At 44.9% G+C, this 27,242-nt stretch overlaps 1 pseudogene across 1 annotated transcript; it reads right to left on the reverse strand.

Moving 5' to 3' along the window:
- Window positions 1-444: 444 nt before the first annotated feature.
- On the reverse strand, window positions 445-25,079 carry LOC311107163 (annotated as a pseudogene). Its single transcript has 24 exons — window positions 24,150-25,079; window positions 17,459-18,903; window positions 13,311-13,454; window positions 12,150-12,281; window positions 11,998-12,019; window positions 11,779-11,867; window positions 11,594-11,671; window positions 11,363-11,473; window positions 10,870-10,941; window positions 10,650-10,754; window positions 10,416-10,538; window positions 10,150-10,231; window positions 7,943-7,995; window positions 7,729-7,819; window positions 7,501-7,639; window positions 7,117-7,315; window positions 6,851-6,918; window positions 5,257-5,345; window positions 4,671-4,784; window positions 3,811-3,882; window positions 3,659-3,705; window positions 3,415-3,480; window positions 2,045-2,414; window positions 445-1,914 (listed from the first exon to the last, which is right to left on the reverse strand). The product of its transcript is annotated as an uncharacterized misc_RNA (transcript).
- Window positions 25,080-27,242: the final 2,163 nt, after the last annotated feature.

Consider the following 27,242-nt stretch of genomic DNA (forward strand, 5'->3'; position numbering starts at 1 on the left):
TTTATCATTGGATTGACAATTTACACTGCTTTCATTTCTAATAAACAACAAAATGCTGTTTGAATAGTAGTCCTCCTTTACACTTACTAAAGGAGCGAATCCTAACTAAACACATGTCAAATTTTCACTTGGCTTGTTCGACATTGCAGGTGACTGCTGACTGATCTACAAATGACCTTTCATCATAAAATAAACTGCTAATTATTTGTAGATCAGTCAGTCACAATTGAACCACAATGGATCACGTATTTGATGCTCACTACCATAGCCACTGTCATGCAAGACTAGTGAAGGCTTTGCAGGAGTGCCCATAGCAATTACCAGAATTAACCACTTCAGGAATAAACAGATGGGTATTACTGTAGCTGTTATTGATAGCATGTACAAAGAGAGCAAATTCAAGTGTAGGGTGTGGCCGACAGAAAATTCACTTAGTCATCATGATTAACCTTCAGTAACTCCATTTATGGCTTCACATACTGTATAAGGCAGAGCAGAGCCCAACTATACAATCATTTGACAGCCTTGATAACAGTGTACATAATACCATTCCAGATATGCCATTAATAATCAAATCAGTCAAGTGTTTTGGTAGCAGTAAATATTGTCTGTGGGTACAAAGAAACGCTCTGGGACCTACTCAGAGTTAAACAAATATTTCTCACCAAAGCATACATTATCTGAGCGCAATGATATAAATGTAATGCAAATACGGACTTTAATCATGTGCAAGAAATATCAGGTTCTTTTTTTACTTGAAAATAAATTGACAAATGTGATGCATCCCTGATGTAACATAAGAACAAAAAAAAGACAAACAAATGTGAAGGTAATATGACAGGTGTTCAGTTAGTGGGTGATTAATGGCTTTTCACATGTAATATAGCTATCCATACAAAACAAATACATTGAGCACTATCAGACATTTCCTTTAAACTAAAATGGATCTGAAGAGTTGTCATATGCTTCATATGAACAATAGATAACATAACTGCAGTACTTTTTACCAGCTTTATTAATAAAATATCCTAAGAATAGTAAATACATCTCTGACTATCAATTTACACAACCTTCCTTTTCAGTTCATTCTGAAGACTGTTTTGGGAAGAGTTAAGATAATACTGTACTTCTGAAATGATTGATACATTTTTTGTAAACATTTTTAGTCATTTAGCAGACGCTCTTATCTAAAGCGACTTACATGATCAATTAGGGTTAAGTGCCTTGCTTAAGGGCACATCAACAGATTTTTCACCTAGTCGGCTCGGGGATTAGAACCAGCGCAAGCAACCCAAAAAGCTTGGGGCCCCTTTATTTTTAATAATTTCCATAACATTGTGAAATTAATACAAAACCAACATAATACCCTTTTAAAAACTGAAAATCCTCAGTCATACAATATAAATGTTATTGCACAATAGGCCTTCTTGCAGAGTGGCAAGCCTCAGTCACTACTCAAACATATGAAACATAAGACATTGATTTTCTGATGCTTTAATAGGAACACTAACATTTAAGATGCTTTAAGAAAAGATACTTTAAGAAAAATAAAGAGATGAATCGTGGTTGATTAAATGTAGCCGGGTCGTTAACGGTTGGTGGGTGTCTAAGGCTCTGCCATGGCAGAGCTGACTGAGTCCTGGGGGGCAGCTGTTGCCTGCTGGGAGCTGTAGTCTTGCCCCTGGCCCTGGGAGCCAATGCCGGGCTGGGGGCCCACAGAAGAGTCATGGCCATGGGGGGCCTGTGGCTGCATGGGGGGCTGCCCAGGGAAGTCTCTGGGGCCGCCGTGAGGAGGGTATGGGGCCGCCCAAGGGGGCAGGTGCTGGGGTGGGATGGAATGATCACGTGGTCCATAGTGCCCGTAGGTACGTAGGGGTCCCATGGGTCGGGCCATAGGAGTGCCGCTGGAAACACCTAGGTAGAAGGGAAAACAAATATAATACCATAGTAACAACATAACAATAGCATTACTAACCACAACTGAAATACTAATAGCAAAGAGTCAACTTGAGGTAAAAGCTGGGGGCCAGAATTCACCACCTACCGAATGAGGGAGGCACCGGTCCATAGTGAGAAGGTGGAGGAGGGCCCCAGTGGTGTGGGGAAGGGGGATTGTAAGCACCAGGTGGTGGAGGCCGATATTTGGGTGGGATCATGGGACCAGGCGGGTGTCCATTAGGCGGTGGGGGTCCGGGAGGCATCATGCCTGAGTGTCCGTTGTCTGGTCGGTACACGGGAGGCATGAAGGGTGGGGGTGGGGGAGGAGGGATGTGGTGGGGGCCGGGGCCGGGAGGGGGACGGTAGCAGAGTCCAGAGGGATAGCTGATGATTGGTCTGAGGGGGCCGGGGCCTGAGTCGGGGGGGGAGCTGATGGGAGAGACCAGGAGGGAGCCAGGACCCTGAGGTCGAGAGTTCTGGAGGAACAACAAACAACAAACATTAAAACGAAGAATAGCAATATGTCCATTGTGCTTGTAGCCCTGTTGCTGGCACCAACAGTGAAGACCCCTTTCATGTGATTCAAACAGTTTCGTTAGGTTAGAACAAAACAAACACAATCATGCACATGTGAGAAAGACAACAATAACCCACAATAAGTCAAGTTACACAGTTCCACAAGAATCACACTGATTTCGGAATCAGGACCGTTTCCACAAAGCATTAACCTCAAACACACACACAGCTTTAAATGATAACACATTTGAGATATCCATCATGTAGTTGTGCTGAAGTTAAGGCTTTGTAGAACAGTGCCACCATTTCACTCAGTGGGGGTCAGAGGGTAGTCTTGCCCCTGGCCCTGGGAGCCAATGCCGGGCTGGGGGCCCACAGAAGAGTCATGGCCATGGGGGGCCTGTGGCTGCATGGGGGGCTGCCCAGGGAAGGTCTTAATGTAAGGAACATGTAAAAGAGCTTACAGACGGGCCGCGGTAAGCGGCGAAGGTATCTGACTTCAAATGGGAGTAGAGCGGCAAAACGCTAGCAGTTTTGCTAGTGGCTCGGGTCGTGGTACTCACTCCAGTGAGCGGCGCCGCTGGCTCGGCACTCAAGGCTTCAAAATATTAAATTAGCTGAAGTCTTGAGCGGCACATGGTTGACCAATGAGCAGAGTTCATCTTGCCAACCAATCAAACAATGTTTTAATGACAACCTTCGAACTGACAACAACCGGGGACCGCTGGTCTCTACAAGATTTTCTCGAGGTTCAATTGCCGTTTACCGAGGCCCGTCTGTAAGCGCCTTAAGACAAGTAACTACGCATGTCAGAATCCAGCCAGCAATGTTAAGTCTGACAACCATGTGAAGCCACTACCCAGCTGCCTGCCACTCCAGCCACTGATCCACAGCTGGGGTAAGCATGCTCACACACACATCCGCAATCCTTGCCACCGCTGCCTGGAACATAATACTCACTGCCTCTGGGTTCTCTGTGGAGGCCTGGGCCTCAGCCTGTGACTCTGACTCTAGTGGAGTGGTCTGCTTTAGTGCAAACACACCCACATGATGGAGGAACAGGGGGGAGAGATGCACACACCACAGTAAGTACTGAAGGGGTTTCATTGAAACTTTCCTTCTCTAGTTCCATGTCACTTTTTCCCTCCTGACATGGTTACGTAATAAGGAAACAAATAAGCTGTGGAAATTGACTGAAACTTACCGAGCAGTCCAGATTGCTTAGTGAGGATGTACGTGGGGCCATTGTGTCTGTGGAGGAGCAAAGGGCAGAATGATTAGAGGAGATTTAGGATAAGGGCACAATTAGGGAATAATACTACATCAACCCTCAGTGACTACAAATATAATCTCTACCAGGTCTAGCAGCCACTGGGTGTTTGTGGTCAGGAGGGTAACGGCCGTGAGGGTCAGATGGAGGTCGTGGTCCTATTGGACACAAAATACACGGTGATGTCATATTCTCATCTTCTCGAATGCTAATCTTGGCTCTCCTGGTTGTCATTAGACACCTGACTCTAGACCACGTTGCTGGTTCATGCTACCATCTATTTATAGCAAAGTCTGGTCTATTTGCAGTCCGAGGAAAATGTTTGGTCATGTCATGGTAGGATATTACTCTTCTAGAACTAGAACACTTGCAGATAAATATTAATACCACATCTCATATGGTTAAAAAAAATAAAGCAAAGGCTAAAGCTTTTGTAACCTAATGAGTTTCCCCTTACATATGATCTCACAACAGCTGAACACAACAAAAACAACACCATAGTACTGGAAGAGCAAGAGGCGTTATTCCAAATTGTGAAAGCAAATGAAGGCATGGGAACATTCTGGATCATCTGGACACTCAAACACAGGTGAGAAAGATGGGTATGGCAGTAGAGGGATAAAAGATGGCAGTGAAAGAGACATGAAAGAATGTCATAGAAAATCAAAAAGGAAGTAATCAGAAGACAAAAAAAAGGAAGAGGAAAAGGTCAGAGGTGGGTACCAACTAGGAGCAGGATGAGAGCAGTAGGAAGAAAAATAAGGAAGGGAAATGATTGAAACACCACAGGGGAGGTGAAGAAAGGGAAAAAGGAAAGGTGAAAAAGAGAGCAGCGAGTCGGGGCATACAAGGGTGAACAAGGAGGGGTTTGATTGGCTGAGGGATGGTACTGCTCGGCCAATCAGAAGGGCCAAGGCTGTCCAGGGCGAGGGTTCAGGAGTCTCACCGTAGAGCTCGTTCCTTCGCCCCACGGGGGCAGAGGGGGGGCGCCCGGGACCCTCTATCATGAGAGGGGGGGACGGGGCACCGCCACTCACAGGTGAGGGCCCGTACGAATCACCTGTTTAGCAAAAGCATTTAACAACCTTTAAAACAACAAAACACACAACCAACACCACACAGCCAAATACCGCTGTCAGTCTCTCCACATTGGACCAGCTTCAAGGAATTCAAATCAAAAGATCAGGAAAACATGCATTTCAGAAAGTAGAGATCAAACAGCAGATGGGGTATCAGACAGTCAAAACATCCAAGAACTAATCTGAAATGCAGTCACAGCTGAAATCCAACCGACAAGACAATAGAAATTAGCCCTGCCAGGTATGAAACACAGTGGGCAGTTCAGGAACGTTACAGAACGTTCAGATATAAATATATGATTCTCTGTCTTCAAGAATAGAGTCATTTCAGCCCTATTCATTTCATTTCTATCTGCAAGTTATATTCTGATGATTTTGCCTTACTGAATGCGCCACAGACGTGCCAGTCCCCAGCACGAAATAACAAAGGGAACTCTGAGGATTGGTTCTTACCTCGTCAGAGAGGCATGGGAGCCATCCCAGGGGTGGGCTTGAACAGAGGCCTACGGAGCTCATTCAGCTTGCTGGACATGTCAGTCAGTCTAGGGTAAAAAAGAGAACAGGCATTTAGCTTCTCAATACTGTACCTCCAAACCTAGACTAATATAGCTTACTGCATTTCAGGGCTCAAAACTGCGACCAAAACACTTGCATTTGCGACCCTTTGACTTGGCAGTGCGACCAATTTTAAATTGGTTGCTAGGGTGCCAGTGAATCTTTTTTAGCCGGTCACGTTAGTTTTTGGTTCACAATTTGCTTATTTTTTCTTTATTATTATGATTGTGCAATTGACCAAAAATAGACCATATGAACGGATCTGCCTGTCCCCATTTTGAGTGAGCAATAGGTGAGAGGTGCATTCTAATAAGCACAACCATATGACCGTTGCTTAAAATGCAATTGCGGGAAAAATACAGTTTGCAAAGCAACTACTGTTGTTCTAGTTACAGAGAGGAGAGTCACTGCTTTCTGTGAGTATATAATTACATTTCTCACCTCTCAATATGGAGTTCATGGCACCACTTTACAACTGGAGTAGGCTATGTAGTATATGGTTTTGATGCGCCGCGGAGCGCGCCATTTGCGGTGAATAAGGCTACATCAAGTAGCCTGTATAGGCCTAGAGCTGGAAGGTTTTTGTAGGACATTACATTCGCTAATATATTAATGAATTAGCCTACATTGGCTATCTAGTAACATTATCATATTTAGAGTTAGCAATCTAGATAAGTGTTTTGAGTTGCCATATCCTCAGGTGGTGAATAATATAGCCTAGGCCAATATGCACAAAGTTGTCCAAAAATAAATCGGATCATTTTGGATTCTATTTCGACAGGTTGCACATCAAAATACCAACCATGCATTCCCTGGATATGTTAGATGAAATATCTTCCTTTTTGAATCCTAGACTACCATCTCAGTTGTCTTACTTGTCACAGGATTATTTATTTTCTTATACTGGCTACTGTTGATAGTGTACAAAAAGAAAACTAGCATTCCTCTTGGCTGGCCTACTGTAGACATATTGACCTCTGCTTTGAAAAGCAGTCTGTCTTAAAGGGACAATGTCCTATTTTGAGATGTAAAAAAATATTTAAAAGACAGGCCTACTTTAGAAACAAAATTCTGCAATTAATGCAATGCAATTCTAACGAATAGAATAATGTCTTACATTGCAAAATTATATCATACAGCTTTTTAATACATCATTAATTAATATCCAAATGTAGCCTATTACTAGCTGAATATAGAGAGAAAGCATGCTTCCCAATGCATTTATAAAACAGTTCACGTTGAACCCTGAGTAAATATATCCAAATCAATGTAGGAACACAAGGGCATGCTAATTTAAAAGATGGCTAGTCATTATTAGCCTGGTTCTGTATGGAATGCAGGTACATTATGGGACACAGGTCAGGTCACCATCTCTGTGCAGTAGCGAAAAATTGGTGCGACCAAATCATGTGCTGGTGCCATCAACTGAATAAGCCTAGAGCCCTGCATTGGTATAGCCCAATTGAGTCTGTTGTATTAGTGTTGCACTCACTTGTTACGAAGGTTAGTTCTTTCCTTCTTCTCGTCCAACAGAGCTCGCTCAGCAGCACGTGCAATCAGCTAGAGAGAAGAAAGAGAGACATTTAAAATCTCCTGTTTTGGACTAAATTCACCTTACAATTTACTGGCCAAACAGTAGACTTAAAAAAATGTTCTTGTCCTACTGTATGTGCCATCGGTGGGGGTTGAGAAATGAGAAAAAGACACATTTCCATTGTTTCTGTAACAAATGGACTAATAAAGTTGTACTGTACATACCCAGCTCTCGTGGGATTTCTGCTCCTGCTCAATCATCTGGGCTTTGTAGGACTTCTCGGTCCGTTTCAGCTCGTCCTGGATCTCTTTGATGCGCTGCCTATACACCTTGACCTCCTCCTCGGCCTCTAGGGCCTTGCCGTCCACCTCCGTCAGCATGTCTTTCTTGTTGCGGCGCTCAAACTCCTCCTTGGTCAGCTTCCTGAAAGGTGACACACAAATTAAATCAAACTCTCAATTTAAAGTGCATTTGAAAACATCAAACTTCACAATAAAAGAATACAGTAAAAGACATTGAACAATGTTTTTTACATGCTGTGGTGCCACTGAGAACAAACCCTACAACGGTATTAACGCATGAACTGAACTGCTTCTGGTTCTACTTACTGCTGCAAAGCATTCTCCTTCTGCTGGTACATCTCGGTCATGATCTCGTTCTTCTGCTGCAGGGTGTTGTACTGGTTCTCCAGGTGGTTCCTGTCACTTTTCACCAACAAGATGTCATGCTCCAGCTGCTGATATTGTTCTGTGGCGATAACAAGTTGATAGTGTTGAGAGAGAAAAGGGAGTGATGCATTTCAAACTCTAGTTGCTGGGATAAAGTGCTTGACATACCTTCCAGCTCTTTCCTGGCCTTCTCTTCGTTCAGCAGCTTGGTCATGAAGCGATCGCGCTCTTCCTCCACGACAGACAGAGTGGTCTGGACCTGTGGTAAGTTGTGCCAAAAGTTAGCGTAAGAGTTGACACACTTCTTGGTTCTGAGCATCAGTTTTATTGGCTTTCAGGTACACAGAAATGTTGGTCCGTTCAAGAATGAACTCAGTCTTACCCGAGAGACGTCCATCATTTGCTTAATGCGGTTTTGGATGACGGTCTGCTTGTCTGAAATGGATCAAACATAATTGTAAACACATTACTGACACGTTTCAGGAAACTAGGCGTATGTCGTACGTCACTACTTCACAGGAGAGGCATTTGAATGTAAACATTTATCAAAATTAGTTTTTTGGCAGAAATGCCTTCTGGAACATGTGAACTTTCATGTGCCTTAATAACAAACTTGTATGCCATCTGTAAATACGAATACAATTGTTAAATTACGAGCCTAGCTGGTTTAGCCACGGAAAAAGACAGGAACCTTCCTGCCAGCCATGATTGGCTGAGATAATGGATGGGCTGGACATAATGAGATGAGTTTGGATTGGTCTGCCATGTAGCACGCTTCTGTCTATAACATGAGCTTCTCAGTATGTGTAGGTAATCCTTTCTAAGTTTGCTTTTTTGAAAGATGCTCTCCACTTTCTGGAGAACCGAGCTTTGAAATCCAGTGGAAGCATAGTATGATAGCTAAGGAGATGGAGAAAATGTTGTTGTTTGATTGCAAATATGTGGAGGGAGTCGAAAAGAGAACACACAGAAAGAAGGCAGTTGTATAAAACACCCGTCTCCGATTACATCTTCAAACTAAGGGCAACCATGGCATCCGTGACAGAGGGAGAAGTGTTCATCCATGTATTCAGGTAAGAGAGTCTAGCTAGCTACATTTTACCATATTATAAGTTTCTAATTTTGTCAGAAAGTCGTTTTCATTGCAAAATAAAGCTTACTGTTAGCCGGCTGGCTTGCTAGCTAACGTTACGTGTATGATCTGTGTAGTAATATTACTTGTATCTCAGAGCCATTTGCACCGCTAGATATAGCCTAATGTTAGCTAGGTAGCATTGAACCTAGTTGGTTAGTTTTAGCTACCAGCAGATTCATACAGGGTAGTAACGTCGAGTTAGAATTATGGTTAATTGTTTAGCTAGCTAGTCTAAACAAAAGACTCCACTATGCAAGTAACCATTTCACTGTACCGTTTACACCTTCTGTATCCTGTGCATGTGACAAATAAACGTTGATTTTATTTTATATAATGTGTGTGTTTACCAGAGATGGTAAAGTGAAGAACATGACCGGCACAAAAGTCAAATTTGGATATAACGTTAGGCCAACGAGACAGTGTCCAAGTTCTAAAATTCTCAGGTAGAATGCCCTGCTTTTACTTCATCACACTCACAACCGTAAGCTATTTTCTGTAATTATCTCGCCCTTAACTTGTAAATAATGATCTTGTTGGGAGTTTATTTTCCTGTAATAATGAATACAAATTAGCTAAAGTTAAGACGTTGTCAGCTATATGATATGGTCATTATTTGAACTGGCTAGCCAGCTAACTTAACATTAGCTAGCTGCTAACAAGCTAGAAACTAACCAAAACATTGTTTAGAAATGTGCTTTTAGTTGTCTGGTTTGCTAGATTGACATAACTAAATTCATTTTTAAATAGATGGGTTTATTGGTGTTCAAATACAACAGTTATGCTATTTTGGACCACCAGGCTGCTGATGTCATGCAGCCTGTTGTTTTTGTGTTTATACTTTTTCATAACGACAACGACAAGTTTGATGTCGGACGACAATAGAATGTTCATGATGTCACTGCGACAACTGTCTACAGACACGTCGATAGACGTAGTATAAACTACCCTTTAGTCTTGAAATCTTTGGTTGTTTAGTACACTACAGTACTCACTGTTTAGCACATGTGAATCCTTAAAGAGAGGGGTGGGGCATTGGCTTAAGAGGGTGTGAACGATGCTGAATGGGTATAGACAAAGAGGGGCTCTCCAGTAGGTGTACCAAAACATTAAATTGATCATTTTCTCAAAAGTGGGGTTACAAGTTTATCAACTTTCAAAGCAGAATTAATTTCCCATTGTTCTTCAACTGTAGTGTATGATATACCATTTTCTAGCTCTGAGTCTCTACTTTTATCCAATGTAAAAAACATAAGAGAAGGCTGGTAGGAGGAGCTATAGGAGGACTGGCTCACTGTAATGGGATAAATGGAACGGAGTCAAGCACGTTGTCTCCATGTGTTTGATGTGTTTGGTACCATTCATTTTATTCCATTCTAGACATTACAAGGAGCCCGTCCTCCTATAGCTCCTCCCACCAGCCTCCTCTGATTAGGACACTGTGTCAGATGACTTACCATTAGAAGCTTCCCGGTTAGCCACAACTCCATCTTTCAGGTCATCGCAGGCCTCCAGGTCTCCTAGCAGGTCAGACAAAACCTGCCAGAGAGGGAGAGAACCACCAATTATACACTACACTTTTCCCCTGGAATCAGTCAAGAAGAAGGATTTTTCTTAACATAATACAGGTGCCATGTTTCTTTGTCATCAGAGTGCGTTTGAGAAGGTGTGAAAAGGAATTGATGCGGTGTAACAATATCGTAACTTTAAAAAAAAAACTCACCTCAACGTTGTGGTCCTTCTGAACGAGGGAATCCTCCAGGTCTTTCTGGGACTTCTGGTAGACTTTGATCTGCTCGCTCATCTCCCTGTGCTTCTCCTCCCACAACTTGGCAGCATGGTGCAGCTGTAACAAGGAAATGAGGTCATAAAGACAGTTCTATGCAGGCCCTGCATGGCCAATGAGTCCTACACATGAGGCTTCAAGTGTGAATCGTTGTTCTGTATTGGTACTCACTGAGAGGTTCTCCTCCTTCAGGGTGGCAATATTCTTCTCCAGAACCTGGCGCTGGACTTTCTGGGCATCTTCACGGAGCTTGGCTTCATCCATCAGAATGGTAGCCTACAGATTCAATGACAAGGATAATTAAAGGAAATGGACACTTTACATTTGATTGTTGCAATGTTAACATATTTGACATGTTTTCATTGGGCATGTTCACTTATATGAACTATACCTTTGAGAGTGCGTCCTGGGTCTTCTTCCTGCTGCGCTTCAACTTCTCAATGGTTTTGTCCATTTCAGACATCTATGGGCAAAGATAATGATAAGCATAATGACAACCATCTTTCTCTGTGCTCACCAACGAGTCATCCTATTTAGGCTAGTAGCTAGCTAATAGTAGCTGCCTATGCGGTCTACATCAAGAAGCAACTGCTCTCTAGGGCAGTTCTCTCTCGTTTGCAGGTTGTCCCTTCCTCTCTGTAGTCAATTACCAAATTTTCTGCACTAAACTATGTTGAATATTTATTTGCCTGTTGAAAATTAAAACTTCCTACAACGTCTCAAAGTTTGTGCTTGATTTGATTTCTCTAGAGAAACTGCACATTGAGCTCACAGAATAAAACAAACTTAATTGAATTAAAAGAATTGAACAGATGTCAGACAATTGGTTGTTTTGAAACCAGGGGGAACATTTTTATTCCGGCTAATCGCTCAATACTACTCACCACATCTTCATGTTTCGCAGTATTGGCTCGCTCATCGTCAAAGGATCTGGCGAGTAAGTTATTTTCCTTGTCTAGGCGCTCATTTTGTCTCTCCATCTCTTGCACAATATTCTATTGGATAGAAAAATAAAATGGTGTGTCAATTCAATCACTATGGAAAACAAAAAATTAATAAAAAATAGTCAGCATGACAATGATGTGTGATCAAGATAATATTTCCTAGAGACTCACCTCCAGTTCCTGGATCTTCTCCAGAGATGAAGTGGCAGATTTCTCAGATTGCTTTTGCTTTTCTTTAAGTTCTTCGCCCTGAGGGGAACCCAGTAGAAATACATTATCAAAACATTTTATGTCCCTTAATTCACGTTGAACCCAAAATTCTGGATCTTGGTCAGTGAAAATTCTCTGCAACTTACCTGTTGCTGCAGTTCAGCGACCTTTTGGAGTATCTCCTTCTTCTCTTGTTCAAGCCTTTCCATCCTGTCCGTCATCTCTTTTTCAGTAGCTAATAAAACATATGACAAGAGTATGAATTCAGACATGGTTTACACGTGACAAGGACACCAGCCTGTAGGCAATATGAATGAGGATTCACTATGCACCATAAATTGCCAGAGAGAAGTAGAAGAACTTACTTAGATATGACTTGCTTTTGACCTGTGAGAAAGGGAAAAGAAAAGTGGCAGCAAACAGCCTCCTCAACAGTAGCATACGATACATCATAGAATAACATGAAGCATTCAGATGATGAAATTATGAAAGCAGTGACTGTACAACAAGGACTTACAGATAGAATGCTCCTCCAGAAGAGGAAGAGGAAGCCGATGACCCCGGCACCTGCAGTGACCAGCACGGGTTCCCAGGACACGCCGTAGAAGTCTGGACCTGGCTTCCATTGCTCTGGCAGGCAGGTGACCATCTGGGGAGACACACAGGCCCAATCAGTGTTACTACAGCACATGTCTGGCTTAGCAAATAAGTTGGGCAATAGTTGGGCTGAGATGACAGAGGAAAATCAGTGATGTTAAACATTGAACTAAACCATCAGGCATTACAGTGTTCTGTTTAAAAGCATGGCTAATGGTTATCCCACTGAGCACCCTCTCAGTCAATGCGAAGAGGCACATCTTCAGATCAAATCAAGGTGGGTTTAGAAATAGACCTAGCCTATAACCCAGTTGTTGATCAAAATCAATAAAGAGAGAATATTTGCCTTAACCTTACGTAATCAATGGGGATTGGATTGGCCTGGAGCCCTAACACTGTCCAACCATGGAGACCTTTGCACAATGCACGTGGCATACAGGCACAACACAGAACTTCCATCGCAGTCGCTCAGTGAAATTCAGGGATTAGCTAAATGAATCACCACAGCATGGATCTAACTAACAAGCCTTAGGCCTAGGATTTAGAGTGCAAAAGATTGCATCGTGTGCCCTTTCACCCTGTAAAATGGGCAATAAACAAAACAGATTATTGCATAACATCACTAGACATGAGCCACATGTATATTTAAATGGCCTGTAACCTCAGGTGATAGTTATGCAAGGGGAACATGTCAAAGTAAAATTCAACAACTTGAAGACACCTCTCTATCTGAGACACAGATAGAGGAAGAACAGATACTGCCAGTCTGGTAAGTGTGACATTTAGTTTTTTATGAGGAAGAGGGCTGGCAACTTCCACTTTGAAAACATCGAAACTAAGCAATCTAGTGATCCATTCTAGGCTGCAACTATTGGGGAAACGCATTAGGTATTGGAGGACAAGATCATTCCCCAAGACATTGAAGCTGCCAACATGATTCAGTTTCAATGTAGCTAGCAAGCCAGCCAGCCATACGGCGGCCTAAGACTTGACTAGCCAGCTAGCTACAATAGCTATTATAGAAAGAGTTCAACATATCCTCCATACATTGGCAGTATCAACACTGTAGCCAACTACTTACATATTGAAGTTCCGTTAGAAATAATACGTAGAAGACAGACAGTTGATCAGATTCTGTCATCAGGGGCAACGTGGGTAAAGGGGTTGTTTCTTCTGCATCCATCGCGACGCTACCGTACGTTAGTTTGACAGCTGAGCTGGCTATCTGATGTTAACTAGGCTATTCAGAACGCTGAATAAAATATGATTATTGCATCACAATATACATTCTGATTCGGGTTTATCACATCTTTGTTGGATAGAACTAAAACATTCCACAAGTTTACTGACAAGTGAGCGCAATTTCCCACTCGATTTCTCCATTCAATTTGCCTATCTGACTCCCGCAGATTTATTATGATACCTCAAAAGAACATGTAGATTATTTTTCAAGCACTGGGTACCAAAACAAACTAAGCAAATATAGAGAGGATATGACTCTCACAGTCTCAGGGTAGGCTATCGTCCCTCAACTACATTTATATTAACCTTTAAAAGTAAGTCAAAATTGATCAAATAAATGTTAATATAAATGCCTAGTTGAGGGACGACGCTAAGGGTTGGCTATCCTTATTTTATTTTTTCTGTTCTCAAAATAGTAGCCACTCTACTATCAAGGTCCAGGGAAGCCCGGTAGTGAACATATTTGGGAGGACCATCAATGATGGTAATGATCCAAGTCACATGCCATTGCAAATGAAATGACAAAAAAGCATTGCAACTAATTACAGGCCAATACCAAAGACATGAACCTCTTTCTGCCTATTCTTACAACCCATAAAAGTGATGTTGGCCAACTGTGCTGGTCCATTCCATATTCAGGGTCAATATCTCCCCAAGTATTGCCTTTATTGTTTAAAATTATCTATATTCCCCCCCCCCCCCTTTGTTGTCACTAGCAATAGATTGTATAGATGTGTCACAGTCCCCTTTAAGACTAAATCCATTTTACAATGGCTGTAACTCAACATGATTCTGAGTTGCATAGAAAAGTAGCAGATGCTACATCCTTTTGACTATCTGGAGATAGGCCAATACAATCATTGCTTGTTTACTGTTATTTGGTGATTTACAAAAACAAAAGTGTTTGGGGTTTCTTGTGCTGTGTGACACATTCCTCACCATATTTACGTTTCACTGCATTTCTCCTCCCCCCTCTGTGTTTGGTGTTTTTGTATCAGTTAGTTTATTGTCTTTGACTGTTGCACTGACTAAAGTTTATGCTGTCATCCTCATCTCCTATCTCATTACATATGGGTGACGGCTCAAAGGATTGGTCAACTCAACCTTGTTCCTCAATCTGATTAACAAAACTGAATGTTACCTCTATTCTTGTCCCACATATTCCTAAAATGTTTGATAGTACGTTTGGTGACAATGGGTTTTCCAATTGGCCATTGCAAAGTTTTGGCAACTTCCTCCCAAAATTCGAAATCACACTTTTCATTATGCTGCATAATGGAATGTATTGCCATTGAAATAGCATGATAATTCCCCTCATTTTTTTTTGTCTTAACTTTCTGATCCTCCACAACATCCCTGCCACCCCATACAATTTATGTTTCAGATTTGGTGGTTCAACAGCCTTATTTTCATTCATCTGTTTTGTCAAATTATTCTGATCTATGCATTTATCAGTAAGGTCGACTCCACAGTTAACTCTTATCACCATAGACAACAGCGTCACTATCAGTACAGTCAACTCCTACTATAGCACTAGGTCCACCCTTTACCAGTCCTTCCACCAACACCATACCTCTGCGACCAACTCCCTTCCCTAATTTATTCTATTCTTTTTTATTCCATTATATTGTTGTTAAATCATTATTATATATATGTTATTATAGTATAGCCTATAAAACAGGTAGGCCTACCTTTTATTTCTTAAATAGGAAGAAATAGGCTCGAACACGAAGCCCACTTGTTATAAAGTCAAATTAAAATGAAGACCCTATTGAGTAATCCCAACCCCACTTTATTCCGGCACCTAGAATAGTTCTCTCTATAAGCCAATATGTAATTTATAGGCCTATAGTGCAGGGCTAGGCAACCCTGGTCCAGGAGTGCCGCAGACACTTCATATTCTGGATTGAACCAACCTGGAACAGCAGGTGTGTTGAATTTAGGCAATCACTGAACTGATCAATTAGCTCAGTTGGTCAGGTGTGGTGCCTAGTTGGAACAAAATCCTGCAGAACCTGCTGCACTCCAGGACCCTGGCATGACGTTTTGATAACCATTTAAATCGCTCTTGGACAAGGTGACTTTTATCAATATATTCGGCTCTATTTATTCTCAGATTCGAAAAATGCTAATTAGCATCAAAGTAGTCATCATGCAAGACTACAAATCCCTGCAAGCCAAAGTCAGGGCTATCCAGAGCGTATCATATGCAGCAGCTGGTAAAAGGGTTGAGGGTTTGAATGGTGCACTTGAAGTCCACTAACTGTAAGTCGCTCTGGATAAGAGCGTCTGCTAAATGACAAAAATGGAAATGTAAAATGGAAAGGCCTTCACTGCAGGCTGCAGGGGTTGCCTTTCACCAGCAGGATCCTGACATTTTAAAGGTTAAGAAGGTGGACTTTGTGGCCTTTATAGCTATGGTGATAAATGGCACTGCCAAGGTGGAGAGAAGGTCCAGGAAGATAGAAATCATTGTGGAAGCGGCGGAGAGGTTCCTGGGGCTGAAAGATTTCTCGACGAAGGAGTTACATGGAATATTGTCACAAGCCGTACCACCGTCTCAGGCCCTAGAGCCTGAGAAGGGAGATATGGAGAATTGAAAGAAATAGGAGTTTTGTTTTGTCAATGTACTATTTTTATTTGGGTGGATTAAGTTAGTTTCCCTATCACGTATGGATTTTATTTTTACCTTGTTTTGGTTTCAACCCATCCAGCTGACTCTGATCAGTCCCTACACCCAAACGAGGGCATTGCGTTCATCCACCTCTGGCCTGCTGGCTCCCCATCCTCTGCGGAAGCATAGTTCCCGCTCAGCCCAGTCAATCTGTTCGCTGCTCTGGCACCCCAATGGTGGAACAAGCTCCCTCACGACGCCAGGACAGCGGAGTCACTCACCACCTTCCGGAGACATTTGAAACCCCACCTCTTTAAGGAATACCTGGGATAGGATAAAGTAATCCTTCTATCCCCCCAGGTATCTTTAAGGAATACCTGGGATAGGATAAAGTAATCCTTCTACCCCCCCCCAAAAAAAATAAAATAAAAATACAATTAAAAAATAAAAAATTGGAAAGTGGTTATCCCACTGGCTATAGGGTGAATGCACCAATTTGTAAGTCGCTCTGGATAAGAGCGTCTGCTAAATGACGTAAATGTGCCCTTGAGCAAGGCACTTAACCCTAATTGCTCCTGTAAGTCGCTCTGGATAAGAGCGTCTGCTAAATGACTAAAATGTAAAAATGTAAATGTGGCGGCAATACACCTTTTTAGGTTGTAGTCCACCATAAAGCCCACAGAAGAAGAAGAAGACAGTGTATTGCAGGCATTTTTTAAATTTTTTTTTTTTAGTCATTTAGCAGACGCTCTTATCCAGAGCGACTTACAGGAGCAATTAGGGTTAAGTGCCTTGCTCAAGGGCATATCGACAGATTTTTCACCTAGTCGGCTCGGGGATTAGAACCAGCGACCTTTCGGATACTGGCACAACACTCTTAACCACTAAGCTACCTGCCAACCTATTTGACCTTGGACCATGTTTTGAACCGCACATTTAATGCAAATACCACTTAAATAGGAACAAATATGAATCATTGTTAATGTTTAGACAATTATTTTTGTCATGAATACATTTTGTCAGGAATGTCTTCTCTTCCTCCACATCAGACATTTCCCCATCTTTTGAAACATTCAGAGGTTCAAACAGTGAGTACATTTTCATGCATTGCAATCTCACTGGCATTGTCAGGATGTGTATTTGTTCTGTCAACAGACTACTATTTACTTTGTTGTACTTCTTGGGCATTTCATAAATACAGCTTATTATGCAAACCAAATCTCCAGGCATTATTATCATGTCATTAGCAATGTATGACACTTTCCAAATATGCATTTAACAAAAGGTTTTAATTCTCCTGTACTCTGACATTAACTTAAACTGATTTTTTAAAAAGCAATATTACCTGTGTCCGGGTGTAGTTGACTGCCAACTGCCAAGGGAGCACTGTTTCTGGTGTTTGAGTACTTCTGACGCAGGGTGAACACCAACTCCTGGAAGTCGTCCAAGATGGCAGCTTCCTCAATAAACTCACCAGCCTCCTGCTGCAGGTCAGTGTTCTCCTGGGCATCCAGCATCCTCTCAATCTCATCCAGGATTGGTGTTTCAGAGGCTTCCAAAATGGCCTCCAGCGCCTTTTCAATGTCCTCACTGGTGTTTGTCTGGGACAGCCGGGCAGCCTTCAGCTCCTGCTCCAGGTCAGAGAACAGGAACTCCACCCTAAAGAGGTTCTGAAGACCCAGAATCTTTTGGAAGCGCTCCATATCCTCCTCCTTAAAGTGGTTTCGCAATAGTGTCAGCCTCAACACATCGTCACTGTATTTCGGCTCTTTGCTTGGGAAGGGATCCGGAACCTTCTCTTCAAGTGAGGGTGTGTGGCTTTCAGCATACTTCTCAGTCTCATGCACCTTAGGTTCTATGTCAATTGCCTCGTCGTGTTGGACCACATCCAACACATCACTGGATACAACATCGGTTTGTGTATCATTATTGGGTTGCTCTGACCCAAATTCAGATAGACTGTCTTTGTCCTTTTCATCACTGTGCTCAGTTTTGGATGAACACAATGATGCATTTTCATCCTCTAGCAACTCTTCCTCAATCTCTTCCCCCTCTAGGTGTATTGAATCCTCCTCCTCTATGAGGAGTTCTTGATGGCTCTCTTTCACCATTGTTTTTTTACTTAGATCTGGGACCTTCTGGCATGGTTCTCGAAATCGTCTGAAAAGCTCTGTACCACCCTGTTTCAATGTATTATCTACTTGTGACTCTTCGACAGCTTGTTTCTGCTCTGATTCGTTAATTTTACTATCAAAGTCTGAGAGCATGTCTGTCTTTGAGAGCTGTTTAGGGACTGGGCTGTCATCTACTGTAAGGTTCTCTGCTAAAGCCTCCTCAGTGTGTTCAAAGGGACTTGCCTCATCAGCAGGAGGTGTTGAAGGTTCAATGTCACCTTCTTCAGATTCATCCTCAAACTGCAACGTCTGGGAATCCTCTTCAGGTACTTTGACAGCATCCTCACTGAAATTAGAGTCTGCAGGTTCCTCAAAGATTAGCTCGTGGCTGTTCTGCTTCCTCTGACTCCTTGGGTTCTTCAATTTTGGGAGACTCCTCTGGTGTCATTTCACCTTCGTCATCATCCTCGTCATCTTCCTCTGAACCGGCAACATGAGCTATTCTTTCCCCACCACTGACAATGTTCACCAACTGTATCACCAAATTAAGACCACAGGTTATTGTCCTTGGAGTCCTGTTTATGTGTATGAGGTACCTCTGATAGACTGTCTTCCTCATCTGTCTGATCAGATTCCGGAATGTTCTTGTCAGGGTATCTGATGCGGATGTGGTGCGGAATCAAGTGCAGGACACAGGAGCTAAGTCAAACCAGTCTTTACTTGAAAAGACAAAATAACAAACGGGTCTAACCAACCCGGAGGCGAACAATACGCAACAGTTCGTAAAACACAAAACCGACCTCGCACGAAAACAACAGTGCGACGGTACACGCTAGCGACTGGCAAAAAGTGAACAGCACCAACAGACAGGTGAAACCAATTACACACAACACATGACAGAAACAACGAGAACTTATAGGACACATAATCAACACTAAACATGAACAGGTGTACCAAACAGACCAAACCAAACAAACATCGAAAACAAAGAACGGTGGCAGCTAGTACTCCGGAGACGACGACCGCCGAAGCCTGCCCGAACAAGGAGGAGGAGCAGCCTCGGCCGAAACCATGACAGTACCCCCCCTTGACGCGCGGCTCCAGCCGTGCGCCGACCCCGGCCTCGAGGACGACCAGGAGGACGCGGAGCAGGGCACGTGGGATGACCACGATGGAACTCAGTCAGAAGAGACGGGTCTAAGATGTCCCTCCTCGGCACCCAGCACCGCTCCTCCGGGCCGTACCCCTCCCACTCCACGAGATATTGGAGACCCCCCATCCGACGTCTCGAATCCAAGATGGACCGCACAGTGTACGCCGGTGCCCCCTCGATGTCCAATGGGGGCGGAGGAGTCTCTCTGATCTCATCTTCCTGGAGTGGACCAGCTACCACCGGCCTGAGAAGAGACACATGGAACGAGGGGTTAATACGATAGTCACTAGGCAGTTGTAATCTGTAATCTGTAATCTTCTCAGGACTTTAAACGGCCCCACAAACCGCCGACCCAGTTTCCGGCAGGGCAGGCGGAGGGGCAGGTTTCTGGTAGAGAGCCAGACTCGATCACCAGGTGTGTACACCGGCCCCTCACTGCAGTGAAGATCGGCGCTCACCTTCTGACGACGGATGGCCCGCTGCAGATGGACGTGTGCAGCGTTCCACGTCTCCTCCGAGCGCCGCACCCACTCATCCACCGCAGGAGCCTCGATCTGGCTCTGCTGCCATGGTCCCAGAACCGGCTGGTAACCTAACACACATTGGAAAGGGGTTAGGTTAGTTGAGTAGTGGCGTAGGGAATTCTGGGCCATTTCTGCCCAAGGAACATACCGTGCCCACTCCTCCGGCCGGCCCTGGCAGTATGATCTAAGAAACCTACCCACATCCTGGTTCACGCGTTCCACCTGCCCATTACTCTCAGGATGGTAACCCGAGGTAAGGCTCACCGAGACCCCCAAACGCTCCATAAATGCTCTCCAGACTCTGGAGGTGAACTGGGGACCTCGATCAGACACAATATCCTCGGGTACCCCGTAGTGCCGGAAAACGTGGGTGAATAGAGCTTCGGCGGTCTGTAGGGCAGTAGGAAGTCCCGGCATAGGGAGCAAACGACAGGCCTTAGAGAACCGGTCCACAACGACCAGTATAGTGGTATTCCCCTGCGAGGGGGGGAAGGTCAGTGATGAAGTCCACCGAGAGGTGAGACCATGGTCGTTGTGGAACGGGCAGGGGTTGTAACTTACCCCTAGGCAGATGTCTAGGCGCCTTACACTGGGCGCACACCGAGCAGGAGGAGACATAAACCCTCACATCCCTGGCTAACGTGGGCCACCAGTACTTAGCACTAAGACAGTGCACTGTCCAGCCAATACCAGGATGTCCAGAGGAGGGTGACGTGTGAGCCCAATAAATGAGTCGATCCCGAACCTCGAGCGGAACGTACGTCCGACCCACAGGACACTGTGGAGGGCTAGGGTCGGTACGCAACGCCCGCTCGATTTCAGCATCGACCTCCCACACAACCGGTGCCACTAGACAAGACTCTGGTAGTATGGAAGTGGGCTCAACGGACCTCTCCTCTGTGTCATACCGCCGGGACAGGGCGTCTGCCTTACCGTTCTGGGACCCAGGGATGTACGTGATTTTAAATACGAACCTGGCTAGAAACATGTTCCACCGAGCCTGGCGAGGGTTCAGTCTCCTAGCTGCCCGGATGTACTCCAGGTTCCGATGGTCAGTCAAAATGAGGAAAGGGTGTTGAGCCCCCTCAAGCCAATGCCTCCACACCTTTAGGGCCTGTACCACGGCTAACAGCTCCCTGTCCCCTACGTCATAATTTCGCTCCGCCGGGCTGAGCTTTTTAGAGTAAAAAGCACAGGGGCGGAGTTTAGGTGGCGTGCCGGACCGTTGAGATAGAACGGCCCCTATACCGGCCTCAGATGCGTCCACCTGTACTTGAAATGGTAAGGCGGGATCCGGATGCGCCAGCACCGGAGCCGAAGTAAACAGGCCCTTCAGTTTCCCAAAAGCCCTGTCCGCCTCAGCTGACCACTGCAAGCGCACCGGACCCCCCTTCAGAAGAGACGTGATGGGAGCTGCCGCCTGTCCAAAACCCCGGATAAACCTCCGGTAGTAATTCGCAAAGCCCAAGAATAATATAATAATATAATATGCCATTTAGCAGACGCTTTTATCCAAAGCGACTTACAGTCATGCGTGCATACATTTATTTTATTTTTTGTATGGGTGGTCCCGGGGATTGAACCCACTACCTTGGCGTTACAAGCGCCGTGCTCTACCAGCTGAGCTACAGAGGACCAAGAACTGCTGCACCTCTTTAACAGTGGTTGGGGTTTGCCAATTACGCACGGCTGACACACGGTCCACCTCCATCTTCACCCCTTACGCGGACAACCGATAACCCAAAAAGGAGACCGACTCCTGGAAAAACAGACATTTCTCCGCCTTGACATACAGGTCGTGCTCCAACAGCCTCCTCAACACTCGACGCACCAGGGCTACATGCTCGGCTCGGGTAGAAGAGTACACCAGAATGTCATCAATGTACACGACCACACCTTGTCCCTGCATGTCTCGGAAGATCTCATCCACGAAGGATTGGAAGACTGAAGGAGCATTCATCAACCCGTATGGCATGACGAGATACTCGTAATGACCCGAGGTGGTACTAAAGGCTGTTTTCCATTCATCGCCCTAATGCGCACCAAGTTATATGTGCTCCTGAGATCCAGTTTTGTGAAGAACCGCGCTCCGTGCAATGATTCCGTCATAGTCGCAATCAGAGGGAGTGGATAACTGTATTTCACAGTAATCTGATTGAGACCACGGTAATCAATGCACGGGTGCAACCCTCCATCCTTTTTCTTCACACAAAAGAAGCTCAAGGACGCAGGGGAAGTGGAGGGCCGTATGTATCCTTGTCTCAAAGATTCGGCTATGTAAGTCTCCATAGCCCTTTTCTCCTCTTGAGACAAAGGATATACGTGGCTCCGCGGGAGTGCCGCTCCTGCCTGGAGGTCTATCGCACAATCCCCCTGTCTGTGAGGAGGCAACTGCGTCGCCCTCGATTTAATAATAATAATAATATGCCATTTAGCAGACGCTTTTATCGAAAGCGACTTACAGTCACGTGTGCATACATTTTTACGTATGGGTGGTCCCTGGGATCGAACCCACTACCCTGGCATTACAAGCGCCATGCTCTACCAATTGAGCTACAGAGGACCACATTTTACTGAACACAAGTGCCAAATCCCCATATTCAGGGGGAATGTGCATTGCGGGCACTTGGTTTGGACTTTCCACCGAGGTCGCCCCCACGGAAACACCCAGACATCGCCCCTCACACTGAGCAGACCACTCCTTGAGAGCCCTCTGTTGCCACGAAATGGAAGGGTTATGGGTACTTAACCAGGGAATTCCCAGCACCACCGGGTATGCAGGAGAGTCGATCAGATATAGCTGAATAGTCTCCTCATGACCCCCCTGCGTACACATCTTAAGTGGTGCTGTGACCTCCCTAATCAACCCCGAACCCAACGGGCGGCTATCTAATGCATGAACGGGAAATGGAGCGTCAACCGGAAGGAAGAAAATTTCCGATCAACAAAATTCCCAGCTGCGCCTGAATCTACTAGCGCCTTATGCTGGGAATGAGGTGCAACCTGTGGAAAACTTACAGGTATACAAAAATGCACAACAGAGAGCTCTGGGTAAGTGGGGCGTCTACTCACCTGGGATGGCTCCCCAGTGCGTGGCCTGTTGTCCCCTCCTCCTGGAGACCCTCCCCAGCACCTGGCCGCAGTGTGCCCCCCACGGCCACAATTGGTGCAGGGGACTCCTTCTCCTCCTCTCTCTAGCGCCAGCACCCCCGAGCTCCATAGGGCTCGGCTCGGAGGTGCTGGAGGATGGAATGGACGGACCCCACTCGGGACGTCCACGGGTGGCCAGCAGGGTGTCAAGACGGATGGACATGTCGACCAACTGGTCGAACGTGAGGTTGGTGTCCCTGCAAGCCAACTCACGTTGGACGTCCTCCCGTAGACTACATCGAAAGTGATCGATAAGGGCCCGTTCATTCCACCCTGAATCTGCCGCTAGAGTCCGGAACTCCAGTGCGAACTCCTGTGCGCTCCTCTTCCCCTGTCGGAGGTAGAATAGACCCTCCCCCGCCGCTTTCCCCTCAGGTGGATGGTCGAACACGGCCCTGAACCGACGGGAGAACTCCGCATAGTGGTGGCGTCTATCCTCCTCCATTCGGCGTTGGCCCATTCCAACGCCTTGCCTGTGAGACAGGAGATGAGGGCGGAAACGCTCTCGTGTCCCGAGGGCACCGGGTGTACAGTGGCCAGGTAGAGCTCCACCTGCAGGAGGAACCCCTGACACCCGGCAGCCGTGCCGTCATACGCCCTCGGGAGCGAGAGCCGAATCCCACTGGGTTCCGGACCTTGGACGGGCGGACCGACCGATGGTGATGGTGTGATAGGTGGGGGTGTGGGTACCCCTCTGGACTCCCATCGGTGTAAGGTGTTGATGATGTCCTGCAGAGCGGTCCCAAGTCGATGGATCTGATCATCCTGGCTGCGGACGCGCTCCTCCAACGAGTCAGGCGCTGCTGTTGCTCCTGCTGACTCCATGGGAAGGTGTGTAATTCTGTCAGGGTATCTAATGCGGATGTGGTGCGGAATCAAGTGCAGGACACAGGAGCTAAGTCAAACCAGTCTTTACTTGAAAAGACAAAATAACAAACGGGTCTAACCAACCCGGAGGCGAACAATACGCAACAGTGCGTAAAACACAAAACCGACTGCGCACGAAAACAACAGTGCGATGGTACACGCTAGCGACTGGCAAAAAGTGAACAGCACCAACAGACAGGTGAAACCAATTACACACAACACATGACAGAAACAACGAGAACTTAAAGGACACATAATCAACACTAAACATGAACAGGTGTACCAAACAGACCAAACCAAACAAACATCGAAAACAAAGAACGGTGGCAGCTAGTACTCCGGAGACGACGACCGCCGAAGCCTGCCCGAACAAGGAGGAGGAGCAGCCTCGGCCGAAACCGTGACAGTTCTTGTGTTCCAAATTAGAAGGTTCTTCAGAAAAAGCCAGCAATGGAGTTTCCCTGAGATGATAATCACTTTCCTCATCCTGCTGATATTCAAACTTGTCACTTTCCTCGTCCTCCTCGTCATATGGAGTCACCTTCCAAGTGTCCTCATCATCAGAGGTGACAGCATCAAAAGTTAACTCAGGGATAGGTCTGCCTTCTGAAAAACCATCAGGTGCATTCTTTAACTCAGGATCATCTTTGGATAGAGGTTCTGAGGGGGTTTCTTTGGTCTCACCTTCCTCTGGTTCAAAAACACTGTCCGGCAAAGAGTCCTCTGTCCTCTGCTGATCTTTCTGAAGGTAATCTTGATCCTCTCAGCTGTGGTCTCAAGTACAGTGTCAGATTCCACTCCCTTTGTGTCAAGAGTTTCAGGCTGAGGCAGAGAGGACTCTAAAGGCTCAAAATGTCTCAGATCTTCATAATCTGAAACCTCCTCTACAACCTCATCTGGAACCTCATCTACAACCTTATCAATGTCCTCAGGAACATCCCTATCAATCTCATAATTTTCTGACAGTGTCACTTCAGGTGGAGGCTTATCCACTTCCACTGTGGTGCTCTCAGCACTTTTGGTTAGGTCAAAAGTATCTGTGGTTACTTGCACAGATTCCTCCTTGTCTGTTAACAATAAAGAGGAGCCTAACAGTGAATCAATGTCATAACTGTCAAACTTATCGTGTCCAGTGTCAAAGCAAACAAAGTTGGTTTCCTGAAAAGAAAAAGAAGACATTGTTTGAGTCATACTACCCATTTCAGAAAGAAGTTCAGTCATTCCAGATACTTGCTTAAGTGATGATACATTGGCAGTAGTGAAATAGGCCTAAATCAATTTACCTCAGAAGGAACCTCCAATTCTTTTTCAGTGTATATGTGATTGATTACAAGTTGGTCCTTATTGAAGTAACCAAAGCTGTTACCAACCTATTGTACGAAATTGCAACAAAAACAGAGAATGAAACATGATGTTAACAAAACAGAAAATGCTTCAACATTCCTTCTAGACTGCAATGTTATCACATAATTAAATATTAACTTATACTTACACTCCCTGCCCATATATCTGTCCGTCTGCCTGAGAGTTTATAGTAGACATATATAGTCTCTCCTTTTTTAAATGACAGAAACCGACAGTCTGGTCCGGTGAAATCGCTGAAAGCTTTCCACCTTCACAGGAGCACTGTGGAGAGAAATGTTTCAAAGATCAGTTGTTATGGAGATGTAACCCCTACCAAAGATTCCGGCCCATGACCCAGCCACTGACCTGGGCGTCCACGCTACGTGCCCCATGCACAATCAGGGCGTGAATAGAATAGACATCTCTAAAGTTATCTACTTCTCTTTTTACAGAGCCAGAGTATCAAAAAGGAAAGCATCAAGGGTAAATAGAATATTGTTTTTAACTTGATAAGGTAGATGCAAAAAGAAAAGAACTTGCAAGCAGAGGGGTTAATGACATGACAGTCTTTTATGTCAACAATAGCTAGCTATATAGCTAACCATGCCTATACACCATCTTGCAATTTGCTTCCTAAGCCAACACAGAAGTATGATATCTTTATGGTCCGTTTAGTAAGTAAGTTAGCTAGTTGATTACAATCAAGCTAACACATCTCTATTGTGTGTATGGTAGGCTAATGTAGCTAGCTAGCTAACTAAGAAGACTGCCAGATCAACTGGCAAGTTATGTTATGTAGCTAGTTAGCTACTCCAAACTTGTGAACATTGACTATGAGCCCTTGTGTGGCTTTGGTTTCAACAAAATATGTAGGCCGAAAACTTGTTTACATGGTGCAAGCTACTAATGATTAGTTACCGGAGTGTAACTCCAGTTCTATGAGTGAAGCGGAGCCCCATAGGGGAGCTCTGCTCCTATTGGTTTACCCACTGCCCTAAGGCAGCATCAGCCTGAGACAAAATTATGCACACACCTGTTAGAAATTGCGTAATTCAAATCTGGTATTGAAATAAGAATCAAGAGATCTTCAATCCAAGCTAAATTTATTATATGCAAAATGTATGTATGATAAGTATGTTGGTTCGTATACGGGCTCTCTGAGAAACCTTGCAGGGCAGACAGAGAACTAACACATTATTTCAGATTCAATACTCAAATACTCTGACAGAGGGAATTTCCCACTTCTCTGCTGGCCAATTAGAGTAAAGAACTGAGTGTGGTTTAAACCTTCTCAGCCAATCCGTTGGTTCATGGGTTGGTCTCATCTCTTCGGCGCCATTTGTTGCACACTTCAGCCAGGCACAAGATTATCATAACAACCTATCATAGTGAGAAGAGCCAGCTCCCTTAGACATCATTCCTATGTCAAAGGAAGACTCACAGCTCACAAAGAACCAGTATAGTCTAGCATTTGAAGATACAATCCTTATCTTATTTTACCCACTAAAACAGCTCTTCACATCAATCACAGCCTTGCCAGGTGTCACAGCCTACATTAGCCCAGTCAAGAATGCATTCTTTCTAAGTTAGTCATCCCATCAGTTTAGGAGAATAATAAATCCCCAATACACCTGCAGCCAGTAGGAGTACAGGTGTCCCTATAAGAGGGGATGCCTCCCCTCAATCAGCCTCCCGAGATATTTATCTTCAGCGAGACTAGAGAGGGTCGGCAGGACCTTAAGTCCTATGGGGCTCCGCTCCACTCATAGAACTGGAGTTACACTCCGGTAACTAATCGTTCTATATCGTGGAGCTCCGCCCCATAGGGGAGCTCTGCTCCTATTGGTTTAAGGCGGAGCGTAGTGCTCCAAAATGTACTCCCTGCCGAGCCCAACACTTCCCATCAAAATGAAAAGGTCAGGCCTAGCAATGGCTGCAACCAATTCCCGCAGTACTGTAACCACTGTCACCCTACAAGTGTCACAATATACTGCGTCATCGGTTA

This window comes from Coregonus lavaretus, assembly GCF_964263955.1.
Source record: "Coregonus lavaretus genome assembly, chromosome: 31".
Taxonomy (NCBI): domain Eukaryota; kingdom Metazoa; phylum Chordata; class Actinopteri; order Salmoniformes; family Salmonidae; genus Coregonus; species Coregonus lavaretus.